The 12,475-nt window shown below is 44.5% G+C and overlaps 1 protein-coding gene across 35 annotated transcripts in view; it reads right to left on the reverse strand.

Moving 5' to 3' along the window:
* Positions 1–12,475, reverse strand: part of MAP2 (microtubule associated protein 2) — a 235,163-nt gene that overhangs the window by 147,280 nt on the left and 75,408 nt on the right. For 2 of the 35 annotated variants that reach the window (XM_055718912.1, XM_055718907.1), the window contains exon 1: positions 4,681–4,792. The exons of the other annotated variants lie outside the window; for them this stretch is intronic. The gene's annotated coding sequence lies outside the window, so the exon portion shown is untranslated. Of the gene's footprint in view, positions 1–4,680; positions 4,793–12,475 lie in introns of those variants that run through there. 35 annotated transcript variants of the gene reach the window in all.

The raw sequence follows: 12,475 nt of genomic DNA on the forward strand, positions 1-12,475 counted from the left end.
ACATGAGAATTACTTCCCTCATCTCTACCAGATAGTTCCCTCAAGGGTGAAAAGCAGCAGCTGTTCAACAGCACTTGGTTACACTGCCCATGAGCTCAGGGTATGAAGCAAAGAGTGCCACATCCAATCGCCATCACCAGGGAGACTTTGGGGAGGTGTAACGTGATTATAGTCACATCTGGTTTATCAGAATGGGGTGGAAAACAAGAAAGTCATTAGGCAAAATGGAATTCCAGATAAATGAAGGACCTTGGAACTTATCTGATATACCTCAAGGGACATGACCTTCTTTTAGATAAAGTAGTACTTTGATCAATGGCATTTTAGACGACAGGCCCAAATGGCAGCACTGCCAGTAACTCAGGGAACTTGCCCTGCTGTTTCGACAAGTGCCACAGGAATTCTTGCTACTTCAAACCATCCAGACACTGGTTTATACTGTATTCAAAGGATGGTACCGTTCAGCAGAGGAGTGATCCCACAGCAATGCTGCAGCACTGATGAAAATATGATCTGGAGCTAAAAGGAGGGAAGGCAGAGAGAGAAATTGCCACTCTCGGCTCTTTTACCATACCATCTTGGTTATTTGGAAGATTTCCATTCAGATTGGAGGGTAACAGAAGAAAGCACAGACAGCTCAAAAGATAAGGGTTTACGTTCTGTGTAAGGCTCCCAAGGTACACAGAACCAGGAAGGAAAGACAGAAATAAGAGAGTTTAGCAGCTTTAACAACACTTACCAGTACAGAGGAAGAATATGCTGCGCTTTTTAAGAGCCTGAATGCTCAAATAAAAATCTTACCAAAAACAAAGACAAACATTGTGTAACTAAGGGACAGCAAAAGCACAGGAATATAATCAGAAAAGCGAAAGAATAAAATGAATTACAATTAGAAAGGCACATAAAAGGCAACTAAAAAAATTCAATACGATCTGAAAAGCAGACGGGGCAAGTCACGGTTCAGCAGAGAGGCACAGCAAAAATGATGCACAGAAGGGTATGATTCAACATATTCAACATTCGCCTCAATTTTCACAAGTAAGATCAACAGTGAGCAAATACTGCATATAATTAATTTTAAAAAGAAGCAGAACCTCAGGTCAGAATAGGAAAGAGCAGCTTCAGAAACACTCAAAACAAGATAGATACATCAGAAAATTTTGTGAATCCTCCCTGACTCAAGACGAGTACTTAAGGTTTCACAACAGATCCCAGAGAAGATAGAATGTCACGCTCCCTCTTGAAAGGAAGCTGTGGGAAATTACAAACCAGTCAGTTAAGCCTCATCCTTGCAAAGGTTTTGGAAAAACTAAACAAAAAAGTAGTTTACAAGCACCTACAGGACAAGACTGTGGCTAAAAAATACTACTGACAGTATGAGTTTGTCAGTAACAAATCCCAACAAATTAACCTCATTGCCTCCCGATTCTGCATTTATAGAATTTGGGTTTGACCCCAAGATGAGATGAGCCTGTCACGCTTCGGAAAGAATCTTTGAAAATGAAGATCATTGCAGCATACTGCAGAGCATCTCCCAAATCTAAAAGAAACGGACTGAACAGCATATTGAGAGACGAGGCCTCAAACACGTAACTAGACAAATCAGAAGTAGCTAGGCAGTAGCTTGGCAGGAAAAGGCTTACTGTGGGGGAAAAAAAAAAAAAAAAAGAAATCAGTTTTATTTATCCTAATGGGGATGCTGTCCCTAAAACACTGGGATAATTATTCCTTTTTCTTTGTTGGTGGTGATGTCTCAGCTGGCGAAGTGCCAAAATTTGGGGTTTGCACAGTAAGAAAGATATTGGCAAACTGGGGAGAGTCCAGACACAAGCAAAAGGGAGTTTGGGAAAACATTCTTCTAATCTTTCCTTGTAAAGCACATGTTTTCAGACAGGTTTCTCTGAAGTACAGAATACCAAACAGTAATAAAAATCTTCCAGGGTATCTAATTTGTGAAGATAACGCAAGCAAGCAATTGCATTCTAAAACAACGGGGGAGTGGGGGGTGTGTGTGGGGTGTGGGAGTGTGTGGATAAAGGAATTCACTGAGCTAATTAAAAGCAAAGATGATTTTTTGATGTGGTATTTAAAAAAAAAAACCCAGCTACTGAGGAAGTTCAAAATGTATTTATTTATTATTTTTATTAAAAAAGCATCAAGGACAGTGCCTAGACATGCTGGCATCCTCCTCGGAGTGAATAAGGATCCTGTTGTCCTGTTCTACAGGCACATGGTTTCTACAGCCATGCAACTGTGCACAGACTGGGCAACTGGTACAGCCCCCCGCAAAATTCACCTGGGCCACAGGACTGACTCATATTGCCTTTTGGCCATACTTCAGGAGGCTTCCCGAGAAGCCAGATCAGGATCCCCGGTGCAGAGCACGGCACTGCACCAACACTGCTCCCTCCACACCTTTCTAACCTGCACCAGCCATGGTGCGGGGGATCTCAGCCCCAGACCCAACCTGCCATTAGCATTCAGAGAGCCACAAAGCCTACAGCTCCAAGGACACCGGGGCTGGAAAAGGCATACCAAGGGGAGCACGGCACTGCACCAACATTGCTCCCACTACATTAAATTGGTCTCTCAGAGGACAAGGCAAGTGTGACAAGGCCTAAGCTCTTCCACGTGAATCCTATGTCCTGCTACCCTCTGCTGCTGGAGCACCTCAATGGATTGGGGAGGGCACCAAGGCTGGCCCTTGTCTATCCACAGTGCCATTGAGATCATACATTAGGGTCTGGGAGCAACATTTTGCTAGGTCTGCGACCTGCCATCTCCCAGACTTCCAGCTGGTCCACAGAGTGGGATTGGTTCAGATGAAGGTGTCTGTCCACTTACAAATGTCAAAGTAGAGACTGAAAAACACAGATGCTCCTAGCATTTGCAAGAAGGCTCCTTACCTCTTTTTAAAAGGTTTCAGAATCAAAGCCAGTCTTTGGGACACAACAGCTCTTATATTTGAGCAAAAAACCCAAGCAATGATGCGGAACCTGCAAGTGAAAACCCAGGAGAGCAACACTATTAAGAAAGACCGCAGAAGGAATGAAGAGGAGAGAATAAATGGAATAACTAATACACATTTGCTCCAAGGTTCTCTCTGCACCAATTGGCAAAAAGAATACAACGGAATCATTAATAATTGAAGGAACTTGAAGACAAAGGCATTTTCAGCCAACATTAGATAAAGGGATGAAAGAGGGCTGTAATGAGAACTCTGATGATGGTATCTTGGCGGGGGGGGGGGGGGGGGGGGGGGGGGGGCTGGGAAGGAGGGGGTTATATTTAAAAGAAATAGTTCCTTTGTAAAATGAGAGCAAGCATTCTCATTACTAATGCAGACAGACCCATCTAAAAGACCTTATTCAACTGATGGTGTCACTGAACACCCTTTCGGACACAAGCTCTCCACTAACAATATTAAACAAGGATAGGAGACTGCTGTAGCAAAATATAAAGTGTCACTTGTTTACATTTTTTAGCCTCATAATTTATTTAAGGATGAATATTAACAAGCATCCAGCTTTCTAAACTTTTCTTAACTCTGATGATTCTCTGTACATAGTTGATGGGAGCTTGGGCTTTCATTGCTTTTGGAAGTTGGCCCTACAGACCAAGTCAGGACCAACATTACTAGCAAAAAATCAACCAAAAAAAGAAAGGAGGGTATCACTTCTTAGGAGCTGAATCTTGCACTGAGGAATTTCCACCGATACCTTTTGAAGGCCACCAGCAGTGGAGTCACACACACTCAATGCCTGCCTCTGGTTCGAAGCCTTGAGTTTTGCACAAGACTGTTTCTGAGCAACCAAACTGCACAGAGACGAACAAAGGACACGTTAATTTTACTGGCTCACTGCCATATTTTGGGAGAAAAGTATTCAGTAAGACTGAAATGCATTGTTTTCATCATAAAGAATAAAAAGCTACATCTTCAAAAACAGTACAGAAAAGATGAGATTAAATAAATTTCCTAGGAGGAGGGAATGGGGGGCAAAAAAACCCCACAGCAAACAAAGAAACTAACCCACAACTCCACAGCATGCACAGAGGGGACTACTAGCAACCTGTCATGAACCTAAAGCTCTGTCAAGGGTAACGAAGTCCAAATTAACTATTGATATATTCACTCAAAAAGCTACTCTTGCAAACCTTTCCAAGCCCCGTGAACATGGTCATGCAAACCACAAAGGCATTTTCAGATTTACACTCTAGCTTCATTGCTCACCACAGCTAAGTCGATGGGAAACAACTCCACTCCGCAAGAAGTTAAGATAGAAAATGCAACAGAGCAACACAACACAGCACAACCTGTCTGCAGCCCCACCTGAAAAAAGCCCTGAAAAAAGGAGTAGGGTGGCCCTCCTGCAACCCTTCACACCCAGAGGACTTCTTCCCAACTCCACACAAAGATTGCATTTTCTGGTCTGCTAGCTTTGCTCAAGTCACCTTCTGCTGTCCTCTGAATATCCCCACTGCAATCAGCAGGGTGACGAGCTGTAACAGCTACTCAACCCAGGTAAGTGTGGCAGGACAGACCCTGTTCTTGGCTGTACGCTGCAGGTACACACATGGAGACACAGAAGCAGAATGGACAGAACCCAGTTTTATGGGAACAGGGGCAGGGGGTTGCATTATCTTATTTAGCTGTTGGGGATCTCTAACATGTAGACTCACCTTTGTAACTCCTGGCTTTTAGGAACTGTGTTATTTTCTTGAGCCTTCCTGGGATTCGTCCCTCTTTACAGAACTTGCTGCAAACTTGGAAAAACACTTAGCCCGCTGTGCCGTGGCTCAGCAGCATTCCAATGAGCAGAGAGGGAGCTCGAGGGGCCGTTCATCCCACCCACCTCAGTACAAGTCACCCCCAAAGACACACACCTACCTCCCACAACTGAGCCTTGACTTCAGCTCAGACTAGAAACCAAACCCCATGGCAACTCAAGTATGTTAATCTTGGGGTTCACCTCCCTTAATAGCAGCCCTTATTCATAGGACTTGCAAACCGTCTAGTATTTTGTACTGCCTTCATTAATTATTTTTGCTTTCCAACAATGCAAACCAAAAACCTCAGAACCTGGACAACTAGCAACATCACCCTTCAAATTTTCATTGCTTACACTCAGTTATAAATCTTCTGCCTGACAGAGCTTTCACAGGACAAGAGATTTCTGGAAAAGGAATAGGTTTTCATTATGGGATGTATTCTCTATTCATTGCATATGTGAGATTTTTAAGGGACAAAACCAGCCTGTGCATTTATTTGAAAACTACTAATCCTCACTTCAACTAAATTTCTTATTCTTTGCTATTCAGAGATGACATTTTGAAGAAGAGAGAAATAAATATTTATCACACTTCTTAATAAAGGAAAACCATGAAAAGTTATTAATAAATCATGAACAGCTTTACTAATAAAAAAATATAGGTCCATGCCAAAATAACCAGCCTTCACACATAAAAACCCAGCATGCAAACAAAACACAGGAAACCTACACCTGCTGCAGGAAGTTGCAGGTCAAGAGTCAGAAAACTTCACATTTGGTAAAGCCACCTAAGCCTTTGTTAATTTGTGATTTTTCTCCAGGATATTTCAATTCTTTGGTACAAGATGTCATCTGTTAAGGCCATCAAAGGACTGGGAGCTCTAGAAAAAACTCACACTAATTGTTTCTCAAAAAGCATTGACTGGTTACACCTGGGTGCTGGAAATAATCTGAACTTTAACGACTGCAATGCTGGGAAACACACTTTTCTTCCAGCCCTTTTTGTTCCCCCAGCAGACAGTACTTGCTGATTCTTTTTGCTGGATTTAGGCCATTTCCAGTTGCTGACCCCCCACCATTAGTCCATTAAAAGGGGGCCCTAATGAAAACAGCTTTCTCAAATCAGATTTCCTTCCTGCGGCTGTTACCCACACTTACACTCACAGATCTCTTCTCTGTTCTCTTCTTCAGCCCCTCCTGAGGGCAGAGTTCAACATTAGAGAGGCAAGTCACATCAGGAGCATACACCAACATTCAGTGAAAGGCACTGGTAGGACAAAAGAGCTTGTTTTCCCTTACACCTTTTGGAGAGATTTAAGAGCATCTTCTCAGCAAAAAGACATCCCTACACATGCCCCATCTGACTGACTGTCAAACAGACTAGCTGATTCCTGTCTCCCACCTTTCCCAAATTCCAAAATACTCTGTTACTCTAGAGTTTAACAGGATCTATCAATTATTAAACCAATTACAAGCTGTGAATACTTAGAAGTATTCAAGCACTTAAGGAAGAAAGAAGAAAAAAAAATAAAAGGATGAGGTTATCTTCTCTAATTTCTGCTTCCTGAGTCGCTACCCAGGGGTCACTTCTGATGGGGACGGCAGGGAAGAGCAGCTCTCCTGCCCTGAACCTCACAATGCTCTCAGGCTAAGAAACCAATGTTTTCTCCTGAAAGATTTAGGATAATTCTGACATGTTTTTGTGTTATAAATAGGACAAATGTATATAAATCTAGATTTAGATAAATGTGGAATACACAGTTACATTACTAGGACTCCATTTCTTCCACCTTTTTTTCCCTTGTTCTTCAACCTGTTTGCTGCAATATTCAACAATTCTCTTTGACTCTGTGGCTTCCATCCATGTCTTTCCCCTTCCTGCTGCTTCTTTGTATCTCTGTTCCCTTCCACTCAATTTACCATCTTTCTCCATCATCCGCATCTTCAAGGCCTGCATGAACTCTGCCCCAGCACCTGCCCACTGCCACTGCTGCGGGCTGTGCCTGCCCTCCACCCAGGCTCCCCCTGAAGGCCTGCAAGCTCCCAGCCCCCCCAAGAGCAAGGCTTCCACAGCCACATTACACCCCCGCTGCAACATGTTGCAGATCCTTGGTTACATGCTAAACACATGTCCCCGGCCAGGTCATCCTACACATGGTATAAACACCTACTCCCAGCCATGCCCCAAACCCACACAGTGTCCCTGGTGCATCTTTCACCACATTCCTCCACCCTCTGGCTCTCATTCCCTCTTGCCCCCTGCTCTGCTTCATCCTAAGCAGATCAAGCATGGCTTAATCATCTCACAGTGGTGTGAAAAGGCCTAAAAAATTACCGTTTTGCAATGCGTGCATCAATCTTCAAGTGAAAGCTGTTTACATGTGCTGCACCTTGTCGTCAAACTGCTTTCAAAAATTCAATGTGCATGCCATTGGGGCAAGCAAAATGGAGCAGTTTTCTCTCCACTTTCCCCACCTAACCTTCAAGCTTTTTTTCTTGTCTCTTTCCATCCCCTTGAACAAGGGAGAAACCAAGTGTAGGAACCTTCTCTATACAAAGCTATATTTTATAAATAAGTATACACACACATTGGTTCAGACTGACTCCAAAATATAGCCGAGATAGAAATAACCAAACACTATTTTATTTTGTTATGCCTTGGTAGAAATGATTTTACACTTCATTAACTTGAAAAATAAGTCACTGCGACCAGCACATGTCTTCTACCCTGCAACATGCAATCTGATGAGCAGAAGGCAGAGTGCAAAAGGCAGGTATCACTTGAAGATAAGTCTCCTGACAGCATGCCCCTAATATCCATGCATTGAGCAGGTGTTTGCCATCTGATAGAGAACTCTGAGAACAAGATAAACTAGAAAGCTTAAGGCTTTTTTTGCCATCTCATTTTATTTTTATTCAACTACCACTCCACATGTTGCTATTTAATTTCCGTGGCTCAAGGTTTTGCCCCTTTAAAAGACCAAAAGACTCTCTCATCCTGAATTAATCTTTCATTCCTGAAAAGCACTGGACTGAATCTCCTTATTTCCCCCTGGGTACACCAAGGGTAGTGACAGCTGATCCTTGCCTGCACTGCCCAGTCAATTTTTATTATGCTCCTTCTGAAGCCTACAAAACCTCTTCAGCAGTGAAAGCACTCTCAGCACGAGGGCACTGCACAAACACCTGCTAAGAAATAAATGCATGAGATGAGATAATGGGTGGGAGGAGGAAAGAGGCCATAAGGCGCAAAGTAGCTCACTGGAACCAGAGGCAAGAGACCAGTCCAGCTCCTGCATCTCTGCCCTGACTTCCAGAAACTGGGTGAGAAAATAGTTCCTGCAACCCAGCTTCTTCCCCACATTTGGCCTTCCTTACCCACTAGTACGGCAAACAATTATTGTATTGTTTACATTTTATCTACACTGCAGCAGCTTGAGGCTTCGGTCCCAAACCAGCTCCAGAGTACTAGGTACCGCAACCTTTTATCACCTGCACAGCAAACAAATGCCAGTCGCCTGCACCATGAAGTGGTATCTCAGCTGGGACCTGTTGATGCACTTTCAGCTGGCACAGTATGACATGGGAATCCTCCCTGGGTAGCACCACGGTTTAGCTGCCACAAGCTGCTTCCTCACACCTTCCAGTCCATGTGGAGGGGAAGCAGGGAAGAAAAAAAGCAAAGAGAATGCACCTTGAAAATTGGCAGCAAGTGGTGTATGGACTGGGAAGAGGACTAACACACACACACAAAAACCTCCACCCAAACAAAATCCCTGTAAATAAAGAGCAGTCGGATCCAAACCATTTACAGTTCATGATGACCTTGGACAAACAAATCAAATGTTTCTACCAGTCTAAGTTAAAGACAGCCAAACCCCTGACGTAGCCAGGTCCATTCAACCTCTTAAAAATGGAAGACTTGGCCACAGAATTCTATAAGGTAAGAAAAACAGGAAAAAATAATTTTAAAAACAACATTTCTGTCTTACTTGAAGATTCAGAGAAATGACACTGCACTAAACAAAGCCCAACCCTCCATCAATGCCCTGCTGAAGGCCTGGCTGCCCCCAGGGAAGAGCCGGGAGGGCCCCCCCCCCCCCCCCCCCCCGGCAAACCTCTCCCAGTGAGCTCCCAGCAGGAGCAGAGGCTCCAACAGAAAGGCCCAGCATTTGTGATCAAGGGATAGATGGCGCAGAGCAAAGCCCAGGCTGACAAACAGGCTTATTCATTTGCTTGCTGTTTATTATGTATAAGCACGGCGCCATCTGCTTTACTATACTCTTCAAAAGGCTGTAGCAGCGAGGAAGACAGCCTGTTTGCCACCCTCCTGCTGTGGTGGGGTGCACGGAGAGGCAGGCTGCCCCTGCCCCCAGAGCACCCGTGCTGAAGGGGCCAGGGTGCAGGGCAGGCAGGCGGGGACACAGCCAGGGGAACGAGACCAGAAAATGGCTGGGAAAAGCGGAGCGCTTTCATCCCACGTGGCCCAGTGACTCGGGGTCCCATCACAGCCTGAGCGCTGGCACTGCCAGCGAGGGGGAGCAGGGAGACTGTAGAGTCGGGGGGGGGAAGCGGGATTGCCCCCGTGCTCAGATCACCTGTTAGCCTGGTTGTAACCAGAGCATCACGTGAGCTGGACAGTGCTTGCTGGCACACAGAGCTTGGCAGCCCGGCTGCTCCAGCAGTCTTAGCAAGAGGAGGGAACCCACATCCCTGCAACATTGCAGGAAACAAAGTCCCTGCTTCCAGGGCTAATTCTCCTTCTTCTAAAAGGGTCATTCCCCAGACTGAGGAAAACTACTGGGTGGCTTCAAACAAGGAGACATGACAACCTTAGGGCGCCTTGAGGTTGCCACCAAATGCAACAAAGCTGCAGGCTACTGGACTCTTCACTAAATATCCACAAGCACATCTCATGTGGTTTGGGGGATCCCAGTACTAGATCAATCACTCAACCCATCCCACTACTGATTACTGTCATCCTCTCCCCCATACACGCCCAGTCTGTGGTTGGTAAAGCCTCAGTGCAGCCCTGTGGAATCAAGTGCTAGAGAATTTCATATATATATATATATGTATATATATACACACACCCCCCACATAACTGTGAAACACCCCATCTGCTCACGTTACAACACTTTAAATGCATGCAATTAACTGAACTGAAATGGCATAAGAATCTGGATCAGTCAGTGTCTTTTTCCCTGACTCCCACTATTTCCACCTTCCTCTCACCCTAACATATGGAATGCCATATGAATTACTGAATGGATCATGCTAAAAGTGGAGGCCGTAAAACCTATTTTTAATACAGATTACGGGAGGGGTATTGTCAGTCCGTGGTGCAGCATTGTTTGCCTTACAAGCTTGGTCTGTCACTACTTCTGGCAAGCCCCCCTTCCAGTGCTGACAACTAATCTCCAAACTCCTAAATATTTTTCCTTGGTGCTCTGAAATAAAACTCAGTCTCCTCCTGAGTTCCTTGGCAGGAACTTTGCAGGAATAACAGGTCAGGTGAAAATTAATGTAATGCAGTTTTTCCAGCCTGCTGCTGACTTCTGAAGTAGCCATGAGATGCCAACAAGGGTGCCCAGTTTTCACTGTCAAAGCTACCAAGGTATTTATTAACCACATACATCAGGCTGTTAACCTGAACTTTCATGAAACACCATTGAGACACACGTAAATTGTGCATTATCCCAAGAAACAGCTAGAGTAGTGTCTATACAGGGTTTTTTGTCCTCCAGGAGGGTACAACTTTTTCATCCCCTCATTGAAAGCCCCTCCACCCTAAGGAGCCACAACAACACGGACAAAGTCTGGAGCAACCTGGTTTGTTTATATACTGATAATTAAATCCTGATGCAAAGCTAGGGAGACTCACAGTAGAGATCTATCATCAGATACACACAAAAATACAAAATCTCTTTTACAAAGCCATGAAGAGCTCCTACTAAGCATTTTGAAGCCAAGGCAGGTCAGGTCAGACAGGTTATTATTAGCTCTGAGCAGCCCATACATCAAAGTTAGCATACATCACCTGAAATCACAATGGTTATCATGAACTGCATTTTCTCCTACCCTTGAAAATCAATTAAACCATTACCAATCTCATCTTTACAGCCAAATGCACCATCAGCAATGCAGACTCAACCCAAAACCAATGTCAGATAAACGGTTTCAGGTGAGGTCACAGAGAATGTAGAGGGAACATGCCAAAAGAAAGTGATTTCTGGACAGGAACTCCTTCCCTTTTAACCCATACAGGCCCATCAGAATTGGGCTCCACTGAAAGCATTTTCTTCCACAACAAATTTAGCAATTCGAAGAAAAGCTACTCAGAAAAACACATACACAGAGGACCACAAGAATGCAGTTTCCAGAAGTGATGCTCACGTTTGCATATTAGATTTTACCTGAGGAAACACAGGTGCTGCCTAGGCAAAATGGGACGCTGGGACCAACGCAGCATTTCCAGCTCTGCTGGAGACAGACAAGCCAGTGGTTCACAGAGTTCCCAGCAGTTAGGGAAGGGAAGCCAGAGGCACTGAAGCAGCTTTAATAGTGTTTAACAAAGCAGAAACTGTAACTGATGTGTCATAAAGCACTATCAATTACCATGAAACTGTTACTTCATTTTAATGTACCAACAATCTAAGCCTGCTTCTTCAGGGTACCACCATTTCAGCAGCTTAGAGCTTCACACTTAAAATGTTTTCATATATTTCCTTTTCCCTCAATGAAAAAGAAATTCCCAGTCGTTCCTTCCTGGTTACTCTCTGCAGGACTCTGAAACTTCAGAAACGTTCTCACGCTTTTCCCTGCAACACTGAAATTTGTTGGCAGGGCTGTGCCTTCTTGTTGCATATCTGCAGCAGATCAGGCTTTCACCCTTAACATACAAACTCCCTTTCTTCACCACCACTCAGTACTACACACATTTTATTTCACTTTCCTTGATGTAACCACAGATCAAGGGGTCTGAAGCATTCTAAAGCAGGGCTAAGATCCGACATGGACGAGGCACTCATGTAACGAAATAGAGACACCTTGTGCTCCCACAAAAGTTGTTTTCTCATTGGATTGGTACATATAAAAAAAGCATGTTTTTATTCCTCCAGAGGAGGCAGGGAAGAAAAGGTGGGCACCTATCTCTTACGGTCAGTTTGGCCAAACTCAATTGGAAAGGAGGCCCAAGCTGAGAGAAAACCACCAGGAAAAGCCAGCAAGAAATTAAAACCTCCAGCAGCAGTAGGGCTCAGGAGAGAGAGCATGTCTGAGATGGAGCCCAAAGAGAGAGATACCCCAACCTTGGTGGCCGAGGCACTGCCCTGACTTGGAGCGGCGCCTCACATCCAGCCAAGCCCTCGGTCTGGTCGGTTGAAGCTTCCCCAGCCCATATGTTCCTCTGGCTCACAAAGCATGATATGCTATGCCTTCATTTTGGCAGGGGTAAGAGAGGGAGGGAGAATGGGGCAAATCACTTCAGAAGCTCTTGGCAGGCATATGAGTAACAAAATAAAGGCAGAAGTTACGTAGAGCAGGCCTGTGCTGCCAAGTGAAGTCACAAGTGGCTTGGTTTAGATCTGAGGGTTTTGGGTTTTTTTTTTTAATTTTTATTACTGTTGTTATTATTATTATTAGCATTTGGCAAAAGGAGCCAGGAAATACCTTGCTGGTGATGTCTGATTCTCCCAGCACAAGCC

Source organism: Falco cherrug, chromosome 8 (assembly GCF_023634085.1).
Source record: "Falco cherrug isolate bFalChe1 chromosome 8, bFalChe1.pri, whole genome shotgun sequence".
In the NCBI taxonomy this organism is placed as follows: Eukaryota; Metazoa; Chordata; class Aves; order Falconiformes; family Falconidae; genus Falco; species Falco cherrug.